The sequence below is a fragment of the Bombyx mandarina genome, chromosome 09 (genome assembly GCF_030267445.1).
Source record: "Bombyx mandarina strain Sakado chromosome 09, ASM3026744v2".
Taxonomy (NCBI): domain Eukaryota; kingdom Metazoa; phylum Arthropoda; class Insecta; order Lepidoptera; family Bombycidae; genus Bombyx; species Bombyx mandarina.
In genome coordinates this window covers 7379668-7398467 of record NC_143216.1, presented here as the reverse complement: position 1 = coordinate 7398467, position 18800 = coordinate 7379668, and the positions used below count along the sequence as shown (strand labels likewise).

At 38.3% G+C, this 18800-nt stretch overlaps 1 protein-coding gene across 1 annotated transcript in view; it reads left to right on the top strand.

Moving 5' to 3' along the window:
- Positions 1-10034: 10034 nt before the first annotated feature.
- The window catches only part of ace2 (acetylcholinesterase type 2), a 53749-nt gene continuing 44983 nt past the window's right edge, over positions 10035-18800 (top strand). Inside the window, exon 1 of the mRNA XM_028175277.2 lies at positions 10035-10242. The gene's annotated coding sequence lies outside the window, so the exon portion shown is untranslated. The remainder of the gene's footprint in view (positions 10243-18800) is intronic.

The following is an 18800-nucleotide window of genomic DNA, read 5'->3' as shown; positions in this document are numbered from 1 at the left end:
TTCTTTTATTTTATAAACAACTTACTCCATGAATCCGATGTCCTTAAACAAAGATATCCTAAGTTTTAGTAGATACAATAACAAAAGTGCTCAACAATAATATAAAAAATCGTCAGGCTCTTCTACACATACTCATCTCTGTTAATTATTATTCTTATGCTCCTGTCACAGATCCGCTGCTAGAAGTTTTTTGAAGAAATATGAAATATAACGTAACATAATAAGGTCTCCGTAGTTACTATGATAAGTGGAAATAGTATACCTATAATTATTCCAGATGCTTAGACTGTAATTTTTAGCCGAACTCTATAAGAATCCGTCATATAAATGGAGGGATGATAGATTAACCGCGTCATGATAATCGCCTTATCGTTGCCGCCGCTGACTACTCCCGGAATCCTGATCACGCAGGAGCCAGTCACCGTCGACGCCCTAGACACGTCCTTACGGATCCATCAGATCCAATAACATTTGCATTAAACGCCTTCAGCTCTAACACTAGGAGCAGGCTTAGGGACCCCGGTAACCGTACTCGTCGAACTCGACAAAGAGTTCGGCGTGCAACCTAACCCATGAATCAGCTCGCTGAGTTTCTCGCCGGATCTTCTCAGCGGGTCGCGATTCCGATCCGGTAGTAGATTCATTCGCGAAGCAGCTGCCCTTGAGCTGTTAGGTCTCCTTCGGAGGCGCTCGGGTAGCTGTTAGCAAATCCCACCCTCCTGGCTGAGCCTTTGCTCGCCCACCTGTCCTGGTGAAACTGGTAAGGCCTCCGGGCCACCAGTAATCCTTCAATCATAAAAAAAAGATTAACCTCTAAAAACTAGCTGTCGCATCAGACGTAACATACCGGCTGATATAGCGAAAATCAAGTAGTAGTATTACAGTTAACTGTAAATGCGAATCTGACTTATACCGCAACCGCTACATTTATATGTCACAAAGAAGTAACATTTATATTTATTTATTTTTTATGTTGATGGACGAGCCCAACTGGTGTGAAGCGGTTACCGGAGTCCATAGACATCTACAACGTAAAGGCCGCGATGACTGAAATCTTAGTATCCTTACTACTTACTACTCTACTTACAACGACTTATCATATATGAAATGTCTTCATAAAACGAGGCTTGTGGAGATTATTATGCGGTAGGCAGTGCCTTGCCTCTGCCCCGACCATTGCTGACGTCTCACTCACCATCAGGTTGGCCATATGCTCGTCTACTTACAAGGGCAACAAAATTAATATACTTCGAAATTAGTTTTGATTATAACCTACAAAAAAAATTGAATGAAACTCAATCGTAAATATGGCTCGATTTAAACCGATCGATAGTCAAAATCAAGGAATTAGAGATCGGAAACTGACAGTTCGACGTCTTCGTGACAATTTCTGTTCCGATATTTCTTGTCAGTCCGTGGCTTAGACGTGATGTTTCGCAATTCACTGTCATAAATACTAATAGGGGCAAGTGTACAGCTAAAATGAGCTTGGATTTTGGGTAACGCGCTATAGCACCCTCGATACTGTGTGAACGATACGAGACTTTAGAAGACGTTGTCTTATACTTTTTCTTTGAAAGGGTGCTAAAATATTGTAGGCTATGAAGGTTACTATTCTAATCGGAAGACATGACCGTTCTCTACCACCAGTAATTCTGCAATTATACATTTTCCTCCCTTACCGTGAAAGTCATTCATGTAAACGAATTAGTTATTTTTACATAGTTTTAATAATAATAAAATGATTTTCTTAAATTTGCTTCTTTTTAATTGTAGAATGCTGCTAAGTAAAACACACTTATCTATTTAAGCACTCTTTGCGGTCAAGGCGGCCGGCCGAACCATCGGCTGGCGGATCCTTCGGCTGGGCGTAGGACCGTCGAGGCGAATCGTCTGGTCCTAGTGTATTGGGTGAATCGTGACAGAGGACGTCTCACTTTTTAGGTCACGCAAGTGCTCACTGATCATGGTTGCTTCAGTGAGTCCCTGCACCGGATCGGGACCGATCCAACCAGAGTACCACCATTGTGGTGTCCCTCCTGATCGGCGCCATCTAGGCGGGCTTCAGATAGTCTGCAGACCGAAAGGGCTGGTGGTCGTGGCGCCGACTATCTCCGTTCTGGCGTCCCGAGGGGGAGTATTATGGGAGAGATGTGCTCCGCACTAAACACTTCACTTTCCCTCTTTTGCTTTTTCATGAGTTCTGTCTAATGTGAGGTTCGGACTTGGGTTGTTGAGCGACAGGAGATTTTAGTCCGTTCAACTCCAACATTTTTCCCGATTTCCTCCTGACCAAAAAAACTAAAGTGACGTAATGTCGCCCCTGATTTAAGATGTAGAGGTCTGAATTGAATTAAGATAACGACTGTGTGGTTTTAGAAGCGGAACTTATCTAATATATAAAATTCTCGTGTCACAGTTTTCGTTGCCATACTCCTCCGAAACGGCTCGACCGATTTTCGTGAATCTTAGCGTGCATATCGGTCAGGGTTGAGAATCGAACAACATCTATTTTTCATCCCCCTAAATGTTAAGGGTGGTCCACCCCTAAATTTTATTTGTTATTTTTTAGACGAAAATTTTTGTTTTTATTTTTTTATGATACAGCATACAAAAATACATACAACCCTAAATTTTCACCCTTCTACGATCAACCCTTATTTTTTATTTGCTAATTAAAAACTTTAAATTTTTTTGCGAGAATTTTGTTTTCATTTTGTCATGACGTAGAATAAAAAAATTCATATTACTCTGAAATTTTCACCCCTCTACGATCAACCCCTATTTTTATTTGTTAATTATAAACTTTAATTTTTTTGGCAAGATTTTCATTTTTATTTTTATTTTGTCATGAATTAAAATAAAAAATCTGATGTTACTCTCAATTTTTCATCCCTCTATGATCAACCCCTATTTTTTATTTGTTAATTATAAACTTTAATTTTTTTGGCAAGTTTTTTATTTTGTTTTGTCATGACTTAAAATAAAAAAAATCATATTACTCTCAATTTTCACTCTTATACGATCAACCCCTATTTTTCCATCCCGATTAATATTTTTTTTATTCTATGCACAGATCCGCAATAAGGTTGCAAGATGGCAATCAAATATTATAATTGTAGTACGATAAATTCTTATTCTGAGTTTATAATTTCAAGTTCCTTTAATTATGATTTTTTTTAAATTGAATTTGGTCTCCCGCCCTCGCCCGTCGACTACTGATCAACTATCAATCGATCAGCTATCCCCACCAGGTGTCACCACTGATCCAGCAAACATCACGTAGTAGAGATGGGGACGAAGCCGGTCTCCTGTCTTACTTACTCACTATACATCATAGATTATACACTTAATATATTTGAGAGCTATACAATACTATACATTTTTCAGCCATATTTTATTGGTTTTATTTGTGTATCAATAGTATGTTCAGTAGGTCTGAGAATCGGCTACTATCTATTTTTCATACCCCTAAGTGAAAAGGGTGGTCTACCCCAAACATTTATTTTTTATTTTAATTTTTTGGATATTTTTTTTGTTTATAATGAGGTATTATGTGGTTAAGTGAGGTTTTTTTTTCTCAGTAGAATTTCCCTAGAAATCTTATTTAAGGCAACACAACGTTTGCCGGGTCAGCTAGTATATTATATATTTGTTTTGCCGTATATATAACTAGACTGTCGGTACTCTCTCACTCGTAAAGGTTAGGAGTACTTGTATTTAAAGCATATACAGAAATAGGACCCTAAAAATAAAATACGTAGATCGTTAAATTGTGTCTTAATATAAAATACGTTACATAAGTAACCTACTTATTATAATATTCTGGGTCAATGCAAGGGTATATTGTGCATAGTAGGCGTGGTTTATTTTTAACATTTTCCCTTTGTGTCTATATAAAGACTGCTGTATTTGTACACAATTACATCATTTTGACCGTTTAAATAATAACGTGTAAAGCGGTTGTATAAAAATTGTAATGGTAATTTATAACTAAATAAAATCTAATCTAATCTTATAATTAAAATAAGCATCTTCCTTTATAATACACTAGCGGCCCGCTCCGGCTCGGCTCGGGTCTTTAACAAAAGTCTTTTCAACGATATTTGACGTTGTTTTATTTTTTTAAATAAGAGAACACTTATTGCGGCATAACTACAATAGTTATACATATGCTGTCGCGACACTTTTAGTAATTAATAATGTGTTCTACAAAGTAGTAGTGCATTCTTTTATTCATCGTCAATAGTTTTCGCAGGGCACGCCATATAAAGAATATTTTAGGTAATTATTTTTACACCCTTTTTTCAAAAAAGATTATAAGCCTATGTCACTCGGGAATAGTGTAGCTTCCAAACAGTGAAATATTTTTTTAAATTGATTCAGTAGTTTCGGAGCCTATTCAAAACAAACAAACAAACAAATCTTTCCTCTTTATAATATTAAGTATATTAATATAGAAGTATAAATATCTACTATTTAAAGCTATGTGGTATGAAGATGCATATTCTGAAGTAACACTTTTCGACCTGATAATTAGTGAAAATGACTTAAAGACAGTTAGGATTGTTGTAAATTAGCAGATTAATAACAAGAGTCTAAAGAAGCTTTTTTTTTATGATTGAATGATTACTGGTGGCCCGGAGGCCTTTCCAGTTTCACCAGGACAGATGGGCGAGCAAATGTTCAGCCAGGATCTAAGAAGCTCTTCCACATAGTTAATATAATATTACCAAGTTCAAGCTCCCCCACTATGCAGCTGAAGCTGTCGCCGCGTATCCAACGATGTGCGGGTACTATGCATGGTGTTATGGCGAGGCGAGTGGACCACGGAAACATGCAGCGCTTTCTTTGAAACTAGTATGTGAAGGTTGAGGTGGGCACTTCGGTGCTTTACTTCCGATTTTAGGTTGAAATGAGCACTTCGGTGCTTTCCTTCCTGATTATTTTTAGCAGCATGGTAGATGCGGATTCGACCCGATTTTGGCGTCCCTACTGTGTTTGTTGTATCGGTAATGTTCATTATCAGTATTGGTGAATATGGCCGACAACAGGGCTCTGCTGTGTTAGTCGTTTTATATACAGGCTAACACAATAGAGGTATCGTGTATAGGTGTGTTAAATTGCAGTATTTTTTATTGCTCAGATGGGTGGACGAGCTCGCAGCTCACCTGGTGTTAAGTGGTTACTGGAGCCCATAAACATCTACGACGTAAATGCGCCACCCACCTTGAGATTTAAGTTCTAAGGTCTCGAATATAATTACAACGGCTGCCCCACCCTTCAAACCGAAACGCATTACTACTTTTCGGGAAAGTGGTGCAATATCCACTCTTCTCACTTCAAAAAAATATATTAGACTCGTCCTCACTGCAGATGTAAGAGTGCACGCTTGCTTCTGTAGTGGAGATTCTAAATTTTAGAAGGCTTTAGAACATTAAGGCCTGAGTGTAAGATTTTCTATGTTACACAGGGTGAACTTTTATTATTATTATTTTTTTATTGCTTAGATGTGTGGACGAGCTCACAGCCCACCTGGTGTTAAGTGGTTACCTGCGCCCATAGACATCTACAACGTAAATGGGCCACCCTAGTTGAGATATAAGTTCTAAGGTCTCAAGTATAGTTACAACGGCTGCCCCACCCTTCAAACCGAAACGCATTACTGCTTCACGGCAGAAATAGGTAGAGTGGTGGTACCTCCCGTGCGGACTCAAAAGAGGTCCTACCACCAGTAAAACTCATTGATGCAAACACTGACGTAGCTGGAAGAGACATGGCTCTGTTAAGAGATGATGGGATCGAGGACGCTTCGCCATCAGGAACGCCTGTATTACCAACTCCAAGCCTGCACTATAAAAACGAGCGCTCTCTAGGTAAATTTGTTTGTTTGCTTACTGTAAGTTTGCTGCTTGTTACTACTTGTTTGTTTTTTTGCTAAAACCTACATGTTCCAATTCTTTATGATTGTGTCTACCTTTATTATCAGAATCTAGGCCACGCCAGCGATGTCACGCCTTCCCTCTAATATTGACACAAATGAAATAAATTGAAAAATTCTGTGACAATTAATCTTATCGTTTTAAATATGTTGTATTATTTACGTATGTGACGGTGGGTATAGAGTTGAGAAAAAAGAGACGGCGGCTTCATAACAGAAATTGTACTAAATTGGGGAAGACGGAGAAGCGTCAGCGGTGAGGGAAAAGAGGACCAGACTCTCTACGGACCTGGGCTGTGGGTACACACACCCCACTAACCAACAAAGAGAAATATGGCAAGCCACCTATTACAACTGAGGTGCATTTGCATCATTACACATCATACATCAAGCGATCTTCATACATCATTTACTACCCATCTTAAATCATATTCACCGCCATCCCCATTTTGCAAGCTTGGAGGCAGAGCGTATCGCGCGGAGCATTTGTCTCTACATCGCCCTACGCTCACTTGATGCCAGACCACTTGACCCAGATCCAGACGGCGGACTATTGGAAACTCGCCTAGGCATAACCATCCACTTGTAGCCTATTAGGTCAGAACCAGTGTGGTCGGGGAGTGCGGCTACCCGTCACTCCTATACTTACTGATGAACCAGCTAATGAATACTGCTTTCCTGCATTCATCCCAGACATCGGTTTGGCAGCGACGGGCTTGGTACGGCGAGACAATTTCTCTCTCACGTCCTGTAGTACCAAGGCAGAATTTGCGAAAAAAAATCCACGGGCCACGAACAGCGTGTCGTCCAAGTAACAGATCAATAGTAGGACACAAAATCGCGTATAAGCTCTACACATTTTTACATAATAATAATAACTACGAAACACAACGGAGCGACATGCTGCTCCGTACCCTTAAGTTTATTTGGGAAACAGGTTTTGAAATGCTTCTTTCAACTGAAATCCTAGATCAATAAATTGTTTATGAAATTTTTAAATAAACTTGGTCACTCAGAAAATCTTTTATTAGGCAGCTATAGACTTTATAAATTTATTACGATTTATATCAGATACTCCAATTTTATATTAGTATTGTAATATTTTACTGTTTTCTCTTTCTAAATAAAACGTTGTAGTAGGTAGATTTTTATGATTCCCGGACGTACAATAAAGACGAATATGCAAATTTAACTCATAACTTAAATCTCATGGGCCTCTACAATGATGGTGAAGTATCTACGCACTAAAAGTTTTAATGACGACCAAGTCTTCATGGGTAGATACAGACGGAGGATAACTCACATATCATTTGATAATAACATCGACGTGTAGTTTTACTGTTTTGTCATTTGTGTTCTTAGGCTCTTTCCTAATCGGCATAGGTAGCGGCTTGGCTGTGCACCTGAAATTGTTGACGTCATATAAACTCATATAAGTTATGATTGGATGTATGCAACTAGTATAGTATCATCTTATTACGAAAGGACAGTAAACTTCGCTTGCAAATGATGTAGTAGAGCCTACCGAGAATGAACGCAGCGCGACCGGACTGATTTAATACCACAATCCATGGTCATGCAGTTATCTGTTATGACGTCCAGGTACTTGAACTTCCTAACCTAGGGTATCGATTAGGCGAAGAGAATGATCGTGATGTGACGGAATTCTCCAGCTAACCTATTTGTTATTTCACTGCTAAATTGATAATATTTTTATTTTAGAATCGGTTGGTCCACCGTATAGATTTTTTGGAAGAGATCGTATTTAGCGATCATTTGTTTTGCTTTTTATTTATTTATTTAATCCCTAGTAGCCTCGAGGTGCTATTTCGACTACGTCGGCTTGGTAAGCAAGCTCAAAGGGATCAACCTTAGAGAAATTGCTAACACTAATTTTAGCTAGAGCATTGGTTTGCTGAATCCACCAAAGGATTGAAATCGCGACCTACTGGCAAAATCCGACGAGAAACTTAGTGCGTTGTGTCTGTGGCTTAGGTTACACGTCGAACTCTTCGAGCTCGACGAGAACGGTGACCGATTCTGGGAATGCCTAAAAGCATACAGTAGTGAAGAGGTAATATATTCAGGTTTTAAGGGTTGGGTAAGCATTATGCAATACAATTGATACTTTGACTACATGTCCCAAAGTAGGTGGTGACATTTATGGTGTCTAGGGACTCTGTTAGCCACATAAGCTATTCAAAAAGAAAAATGAACGCAAATTATTCTACGCAAGTGAAAGTTTTTGACCTGATTCTCAATAATACATCAAAACATTGCCTTTACAAAATTTTCTTCAGAACGCCCCAAATTCTTGGAAATTTTACAAACAAAATAATGAAAAACCGCGAATATTCAATTAATTTATTCGAGTTCGGTGTGTTGTGCTAGGGAAGCTCTAGCTTCGAAATCAGATTGGATGGAAAATTTCATACACCTTAAATCACCACGTACATTGCTTGTTAAGCAGAAAATACAAGAATTTTTTTGCCACGAAACAGTCGATGGAAGTAAGAACTGGCGGAAAAGTCTTGACTAGTTAGTCATCTACATAGTAGGGGATTATAGTACGGGGTGCTTCGGCGCGATACTGAACGGGAAGAGTAATCGCACTCACAGCGAGGGATGCTGGTATTATAACAATCCCCATAAGTCTAGGAAAAATCGAAAAGTTTTGCAATTTGAATATTCATAATATAGATAATTTGGATGTTTTCTCTTATATTTCGGCATAGTGGCTTTGAAACTCAAATGAATAAGAACACTATGTGTTATAGATATATTATACAATCACCGGTATTATCATTGTGTTTTCTTGGTTTCTTCGTTTCGAAAGAAGGAAAATTAGCTTTCCCTCGGCTTGATATTAAGGGCTTACTTACAGCTCTTAGAAATTAGCGATGCCGGGCACAATCAAGTCACTGCCTATTTAAGCTTTCTTTCAATTCTTCGCTTGAAGAAAGGTAAACTTTAGCCCTCAGTTCCTATTAGAAATCTATTGCAATTAAGAAACGAATTAAATTATGAAAATAAAAATAAAAACTGATACAAAAGGGTAAGCTTTAATCAACAATTTTTCTATTTTACAATGTAAGATTGTTTCTTTTTGATTCAATTTCATGAGCTTTTGAAGTATAATATACCGAAGCATAGACTTAGATTTAATACTACAAGTTCCTCCTACTGAATTAGTGGAACAGAAATTACCGCCTCTAATTGCTGGGCCAAAAAGTCAGGAATTTGGTTGTGGATACCCACATGCAGCACATATTCGTGTTACAAATAGACGTGCTTTCTTCTTGTTGAGGTGTACAATGTGTACCCATATTCCAACGTATACAAGTAATTCATACTTCTCTGTCTCTTCATTGGTCTCTGGTCCCCAGAGTACCAAAAAACCAGTTGGTTGCAGATAATCATGCTTGTTTTGTCTCTGATAAATAGATAATTGAGAAATATGTCATGTGAAAATTTGCAAAATATATTGCCTTTGAAAGGATCGCTTTGACACTTATAGGGCTAAATTCGATTTGCTTATTTTAGTTTCAATATATAACATCGGCAGGGCTGGGTTTAAGATGCTTAGTTTACTTTCAGTGGGCGTTGTTGGGTAATTTAGGAGAAACGAAACAATTTAAGTTAACTCAGGCAGATTATACTGTCAAATGATTTCACAAGAAACGCTATACAACTTTTAGGTAGATACGTCTAAAGGAACACGCGATTGTTCAATTTCGACCGCTCTAGCCGACTGTCCCACGATTAGTGTTGATCGTGTGCTCCGCTCGGCCGGTGAATAGTTAAGCCCATCGAACGCCGATAGACGGCGCTGGCATCCCGTATCTCGTATTGGTAGCGGCAATCACGTGTTGATTGCGACATATATAATATATTTCATATATATTTTTACATCCATAATATTTCACAGCACGTCATTTAATACACTTATATTCCCATCCTTTAAATGGTTATTTACAGTCACCATCGCTTTGACGCGGCAAAATCAATATCGACAAACAGATAGAGTGGTCGTGTAAAACAAGGAAAGCGTGATCGGAAGCTGGCAACTTTTTGAGCGAACACCGGCTCATTCTAGTTCGTTACTCAGTCTACACTGTTTCGTTGGTGGAGAGGTAACTCGCGAGTCGCGCTCTCCGCCCTCAGTACTTTATAGTGTACAAATCGCGAGTGAACGTGTGAGGCTTCATTCGAACTTAATGTTGTTTACGTCCATTCTTCTGACAAACTGTCCAGTCAAGGTCGTCTTTATCGTTTTGACACCTGTTGTTTGGATACTTTAAGTGAGTATACAATATTTATTATAGCCTCTACTCTGTTTTATAACCTCTAAGCTACCCTATGTTGACTAGATCATGATATATTAAAAAATAGTATTGTTCATAACATTTTATGATATCAATAGAGCATTTCTCATATTCTACTTTTTATATGTTACATATTTCATACATTCATATGCTGTATTGACAAATTATTGAATTAAGCATGTATTTTATTTAACTGATATAAAATTGTCATTATTCATTAATTCTCATTATGTTTTCTTTGAGTCGAATTTTTTGAATAATGTTATCAATTGAAATGCTTAATCTCAAAATTAAATATATAAATTGCTAAATAAAATGAATCCAATTAATAGCAAGACTTAACCAGGCGTAGTTTTCGTCATATAGATTCAAAGCTTTTTCGAGAAATGATTGGTCAATTAATAGCTAATAGTCTACCAAATAATTGCCACTGAATCTATGAGTGTGGAATGGAAATACATATTTTGAAGTGGCAATTGGTATATCCTGCACAGTGGGCCGATTCGATCTCATCACGGGACGGCGGAAACGTCGGATTCATTCAAATAATTCAATTAAATATCTCGTTGAACAGAGGGCAGTCTCGCTTCACAACTACAAACTCGCGTAGGGATCTACGTTAATATTAATTTGTATTCATTTCTCATCGGATAATAAAATAAGTAATCACTACATAGTATAAAACAAAGTCGCTTTCTCTGTCCCTATATCCCTATGTATGCTTAAATCTATAAAACTACGCAACGGATTTTGATGCGGTTTTTTTAATAGATAGAGTTATTAAAGAGGTAGGTTTATATGTATAATAATATCCATTAAATAGTGGAGAAATCAATAATAAATTACAGCTCCCAAAGCGAAGCGAGGGCGGGTCGCTAGCAATATAAATAAAATAAGCTCCGATATAAGTTTAGTGGGGCTGAGAATTTTGATAATATTATACCCGTAGAGTGAAAAATGAAGCATCAAGTTCAAGGGTCAAGATCCTTTTTAGTATACGCGTTTAAAATAGGTGAGTAAGAAGTTAAAACTTGTTCCCTAATTACTACCCCGACCATGATTACGGTAGATAAGCTCCCTATCTTGTCGTTTTGTATTCGCATAAAAGGGAAGCCCTTGAAATTTTTGCGAACATTAACCGGTTCTTAATTATCCTAAATACAATTTGTACTCTTATGTCATGTCTCCAGGTAGACGATGGTATTCGGCAGATGATGTATGTTATGTACCATGTGTCCCATGAGTTCTCTTAGGAATCATTCGAGATAATTCCTTCATCTATATTTTACAATTGCACCATTCGCCACCGGAGCAGTGTTTATTTATCTGAAACCGCTGCGATCATCCACAGCGCTTTTACAGAGAGCTTTTGCTACGTACCACCTGCCTCTGGAATGAACTCCCTTCCACGATATTTTTCGAGCGCTATGAGTCCTTCTTTCAACTAGGTTTGCAGAGTCTTTAGTCTTTGGCATTACTGGTGTCGGTAATCGAAGGTGACTAATTAGGTCATAAAAATTGGGTGATTTAATGTGATCTATATCGTGCGCTCCAAATACTACACATAGCAACTTGAAGACATCTTCTTACTTAGGGAAAATTTACCATACATCCGAAGATTTATCTGAAGATGCAATAATAAAATCATCCACGTTGGGCACTAATTTAATTGTATTTTGTCGTTCATGTTGTATAACAAAATGTACAATAGGATTACTGTTTCGTTTGATATATTAAATGTTTTACAATTACGATAGTATGTTTACATCACAAGCTTCAATTCAGTAATTCGCTAATGGAAACTTTTGCTACTGTAGATATATCTCACAGGCATACAAGTCGCTTCGGTGTTTACCGAGGGTCTGATAAATCGCTCGCTTTAATGAAATACTCTTCCGGCCGAATCCCAGGACCGCGGACCGCCGCTTTTATTTTTAATTTTTCTTTTTTAATATTGACAGGTGTAATGACCTGTCCAATTTCGAAACGTAAATTCTTATTTATTGTTAATGTTATTGTTAATCTATGTAAGCCTTTTTTTTAAGTTTTAATGCTCAGTAATTTTATACTAGCTCATATCAACCTGTAAATATTACGTGCATTCTTTATTGCACATAATTTTTACGCTACTGTCGTAATGCAGGTAGAATTATCCAATTCATCAACACAATTTAGAACATACGTACTTAGGGGGTTTTTTTTTCTAAGATGGAAAGATATTTTCGAAATGCTAGTTACTGGTTACTGTTTTTTTGGTACCGATTACTCTAAAATAAATAAAGGTTTATATTCTTCAAAATTATAGCTAGTTTACAATAAATTCCGTTTATATACTTAGATATTAATATATTTCATTATTGATTTATGAAAGACAAATTCAAATTCAATATCAAAAGGGACGGACATATAGCATAGCTAGAACTAAAATTGAAATCTTTTTGTATAATTCAGATAGGTTTATGGACACAACCTCACGCCCTGTTGGATGTTGGACCACCTGGATAGAGGTTAGATTTTTAATGCTTAGATCTTAATACGTAAAGATATATTCTGGGATATTCTCCCAGAGCATTGAGATTTAAATCAGAACACGTGATCGCTTCACAACAGTAAATACGCAAAACCGACTTACAACATGCTAAGCTATCGTAATTACATAAACATTTTACCTATCGTTTGATTTAATTACTGGCATTTTACAGTATTCGTTCAAAGTACAACTAAGTCGTTTGTGTTAGGTACATGATTAGCTACTTAGAAAATTAGTACATGCCAAAATATCGATCTGTAGCAGTTGCATGACTAGAACTCTTACTTATGAGACCTTGAGTATTTATATAACTCCTTCAACGTGAATTGTACTGTAAATAAATAATAAAATAGTTCCGAGAATAGTAAGAATTGAAGTCGTCGTGGCCTAAAGGATAAGACGTCCGGTGCATTCGTATCGAGCGATGCACTGGTGTTCGAATCTCGCTGGCGGGTACCAATTTTTCTAATGAAATACGTGCTCAACAAATGTTCACGATTGACTTCCACGGTGAATGAATAACATCGTGCAATAAAAATCAAACCCGCAAAATTATCATTTGCGTAATTACTGGTGGTAGGACCTCTTGTGAGTGCGCACGGGTAGGTACCACCGCCCCGCTTATTTCTGCCGTGAAGCAGTAATACGTTTCGGTTTGAAGGGTGGGGCAGCCGTTGTGACTATACTGAGACCTTAGAACTATATCTCAAGGTGTGTGGCGCATTTACGTTGTAGATGTCTATGGGCTCCAGTAACCACTTAACACCAGGTGGGCTGTGAGCTCGTCCACACATCTAAGCAATAAAAAAAAATGATACTATTGTTTTATTTATTTGAAGGATTTATATTTAAAAAAATTTTTTTGTTGAAATTAATGAAAATTTAATTATTTTTTTCCGTTATCTTCGGCTTTCCCTACTTCTGCAGTAGGCAGTGGGTTGGTTTTGCCTTTGACGTTGCTGACGCGTGGCAAAAAAGTCTAATTTCCTTATTAGATTATATCCGGTCTGGTACCGTCACCTTGCCATCTTCAATGGCGAAAAAGTGTAGTTTGAAGGGTAGGGATGAGTGAAATTTCAATTTTACGATTTTATTTAGCCAGTTATAGGGGTTTGTTTTAAACACAACTCAACTCAATTATTCCTTAACATGAAAATCTACTATATTTACTAAATTTTACCTGAAAAATTAGTACCTGTGGATGATATCAGCTCCGTAATAGTTATATATACTCTTTCAACGTTTGTGGACATATTATGCTTATGTTTACTCTGCACTAATTCTATTAGTCAGTGGTGAAAACCTAAATATTACTCGAAGTAATATAAGCCGTACTGTCATTCACATAGCAGAAGAATAGGATCGGTTAGAATCTGAGGGATGATCACGTATATCTAACACTAGATCCAGCAGACAATTGGGTAATTACCCCATTGGTTAAGGCTTACAATTCTCCAGGTGGGGTGAATGGAATTTGATTCAATTTAACCCATTGACAGGCTTGCGCGTTCACTGCGACAAAGGACCCTTTTGTTATAGCACCGCAAATCGAAGGAGTATCACTGTGAACTTCCACGGCCATACGGATTCTTGGAGTCGACGTTTCGAGTTCATCCTGTTCTCATAAATAGTTTGAAGCCTCTGGGTCTACGGAGAATCTTCGATTCTCTATGTATTTTGAGCCATATGTTCCATAGGGATCGCTCTAAGTATTTGCTTAAAATGTTGCCATCATCTCATCATCATGTGGAAGGAAATTTACGTGAGCTTCAAGTGTCGGACTGGCAAGATGTTGCACAGCGCCGGGATGAATGGCAAAGCTTATTGTCGGTGGCCAAGACCCACTTCGGGATCATAGCGTCAGCTCAGTAGTAGTATCATCTCGTTTTTACTATCGCACCGCCCGCCACCGTGGCAGATTTCATCAATACTACCTAGAACTACTGCGTTTATCCAGAGCTCGTTTGCAGAGGATTTTTCTGTCATTGTGGGCGGCGGTTTGACTCTGGCATTTAACAAGTCCATAAGCGACGGTAATCGTGGAAAGACAGTAAAAAAGGTCAAAGTTTATATAAATTATCCAGACATTTAACTTGGAAATAATTACGAAACGGGTGAAGTCTCATCAAACGTCCTATTCATACACCAATTCTACTTTATTACATGTATAGTAAAAAATATATTTCCAATTCATGTACAATGATAACCCTAGATGACCCCATACGGAACTCGATATCAGAACCACTGTCGACCACGCTGTCCTACTTACATCAGTTTTCTGATGTAGCATTTGCAATATAACCATTTGTATTATTATTAGATTACTTCATTGTAATAGATTAATTCTAAATGAAAGTGGAACATTAACATTTTATATGTAATAAAATTATCCGCTACCAATACTTAGGAAACATGCGTTCCAGCTTGAATTATAGGACAGCTGTTCCAATATATTGTTATAGCATACATATTAGGCATGCATTTTAAGTTCTGTCGTTTCCATATTTCCCGGCAATTTTGAATTTGGAACTGTTCTATATTCGAATGTGTTTAAATTTTAATCTCAAAACAGTTGAATGTATTAGGATTAATGCTATTGTTTAGTCACAGCGTCGATTAGAATATGTCAGGCCTGACACGGCCTCAATGTTTTGAAGAGCTAACATCTGTGTTCAGTGATCAAGCCCTATGTCTGCGGACTGTCAAACGCTGGTATTTAGAATTCCAGCGCCGACATACTAGTATTAGTGACAAATTTCGCGAAGGACACCCAAAATCCGCATTCACTGAAGATAACACCATTGCTATGAGACAACTAATTCTCGAAGATCGTTATGTGACGTATCGAGAGATAGAGGCTCCATTAGACATCTCAGGGACCACCATTCAGAAGATCTTACATGAAGCGTTTGGTGTGAGAAAGCTAGTTTGGCGTTGGATACCGCATCTGCTTTAAGAGGATCACGGCGGCCCGCGTCAGATGGTAAGAAAATTCTGCTAAGGCTCGACCGAGGAGAACCAAATCACGTCTACGACATCATCAGTGGTGACGAATTTTGCATCTATGCCTACGATTCTGATTTCAAGACGAGCCAAAGATGACGATAAAGAACGTACTTGAAGATCGTAGAACTGTTAACGCAGAGTGGTATACCACAGTTTGTTTACCACAAGTCACCGCGGAACTTCGAAAATCTAACTCAAAGCGATGCATCATCCTGCACCACGACAACGCAAGCTCACACAGCGCTCGTCAAACGATTGAGTATTTGAAGCAGGACAAAGTAAAAATTCATGACGCTTCAACGCTTTCAAGTCAGCCATTTCGAACATCCCCACTTCAGAGTGGAATAAATGTTATAATAACTGGTTTGAGCGAATGGAAAAGTGTATTAAGCTACGTGGTGAATACTTTAAAAAACAATAAAAAGTACTATAAGGTTCTAGTTGTCTTTTTTTCTTCAAACGATCAAACTTAAAAGGCATGCCTCGTATAAAATTCATTAGTCACTGAGATGTGAAGTCATCTACCAAACAAAGCAGTTAAAAAGTAGCTTTCAGAAAAGAAATCGCCCATTTTGTCAAAATAAAAAATTGTGATTAAATTTCAAGCAATCCAAATGTTCGCGAAAAACAAAATCTAATGAAGACGATAAAAAATGGATTCGCGTTTATTATACATATTATATTACCCACTCTCTAGAGTAAGTATACGTGTAGAGCTTTTGGTATTCGTACGGAATTTCAAAGACGTTCGAATGAAATATGGAAATCACAAAGATAACAGTCCTGGAATTACCTGGAATACCTGGAATTATGTTGTCAATATTTATATTTTTTATTATTTAGATGTGTGGAAGAGGTCATGGCCCCCCTGGTATTAAGTGTTTACTGGAGCTTATAGTTATCCAGAACATAAATGCCGCCACCCATCTTGAGACATGAGTTCTAAGTTTCAGTTTTACATTATGTCCCATCCATCAAATTGAAACGCATTACTGCTTCACGGCCGAAATAAGTAAGGTTATGGTACCTACCCCTGCGGGCTTAGAAGACGCCCTACTACCAGTAGTTATGCAAATCATTATATTTTACGGGTTTGGTAGAATTCAATCACGTAGGTATCCTTTTTTTTAATTTTTTTACTAAGCAGACGAGCATGCAGTTCACCTTAGGAATGTGGCTATGAGAGAAAATGTACGTATAGCCATAGTTTTTGAGTATTTGGAGGTAAAAACAATTTTTTTTTATAGGCTTACAGTAGTGCATAACATAAAGTAATCACCCCCGATTACTCTCTTTAGACAACCCATACCCTGGGCCAGGAAGGTCAAGTACCTGGGCGTTACCCTGGATGCATCGATGACATTCCGCCCGCATATAAAATCAGTCCGTGACCGTGCCGCGTTTATTCTCGGTAGACTCTACCCCATGATCTGTAAGCGGAGTAAAATGTCCCTTCGGAACAAGGTGACACTTTACAAAACTTGCATAAGGCCCGTCATGACTTACGCGAGTGTGGTGTTCGCTCATGCGGCCCGCACACACATAGACACCCTCCAATCCCTACAATCCCGCTTTTGCAGGTTAGCTGTCGGGGCTCCGTGGTTCGTGAGGAACGTTGACCTACACGACGACCTGGGCCTCGAATCAATTCGGAAATACATGAAGTCAGCGTCGGAACGATACTTCGATAAGGCTATGCGTCATGATAATCGCCTTATCGTTGCCGCCGCTGACTACTCCCCGAATCCTGATCATGCAGGAGCCAGTCACCGTCGACGCCCTAGACACGTCCTTACGGATCCATCAGATCCAATAACCTTTGCATTAGATGCCTTCAGCTCTAATACTAGGGGCAGGCTTAGGGACCCCGGTAACCGTACTCGTCGAACTCGACAAAGAGGTCGACGTGCAACCTAACCCATGCATCAGCCCGCTGAGTTTCTCGCCGGATCTTCTCAGCGGGTCGCGATTCCGATCCGGTAGTAGATTCATTCGCGAAACAATTGCTCTTGAGTTGTTAGGTCTCCTTCGGAGGCGCTCGGGCAGTTGTTAGCAAACTCTTGGCTGAGCCTTTGCTCGCCCACCTGTCCTGGTGAAACTGGAAAGGCCTTCGGGCCACCAGTAAACTTTCAATCATAAAAAAAAAAAAAAAAACATAAAGTAAGTACCTAGTTAAAATGTGATTTATCACACAAAAAAAATCGAACTGCTGCATTGTTCATTTCACTTAATATAATAGGTAAAAAGCACATAAGTTGACTTTGGTACTAATATATTACGATTGAGAGTGAATTAACGATTTATTCGGAGATACTTCTTTTTTTAATTTTTAAGCTATTGCATAGATTTTATCGCGGGCCTTGAGCGCAGCGACCGAATCATGAAATTCCGTAACGGAAAACAACCTTACACCCCTCACTCCGCCTACCATGTAGCTCGCGTTCAACACATTCACACGTTGCGCTTGTGTAGTGTTTGCGAATAAGCGCGTGGCGTGACGTCACACTGCATGCGCATCATGAAAAGTCTGCCCATCACTCTCTCGCGCGGTCTAGCTTATGAGTGTGAAGGGGACAGTTAAGGTTTTGCTTTTATTAATGTTTAATATAGCGTGGTCTTGTTTTATTATTTTTTTAATATTAAATTATCATTGTCTAATTATAATTGCATAAGTTGATAAAAATGCTATGCAATAGCTTTACTGCGGCAGTTCCCGAGTGCCACACGTTTTTATTTTATTAATTAGATGGGTGGACGAGCTCACAGCCCACCTGGTATTAAGTGGCTACTGAAGCCCATAGACATCTACATCTACATCACGCAGCACTTATTTAAGATGTCAGAATTTACAAAATGAAAGAATTATGTAATAATGTGGTTACGAAGTAATGTCGTTTCCTACCTAGCTACATTAATTTGTTAGATCGCGTGGAAATTATTATTACACGGTAAATTCTGGTCTTGCTACAGACTTTCATTACAATTAAGTCAACCTATT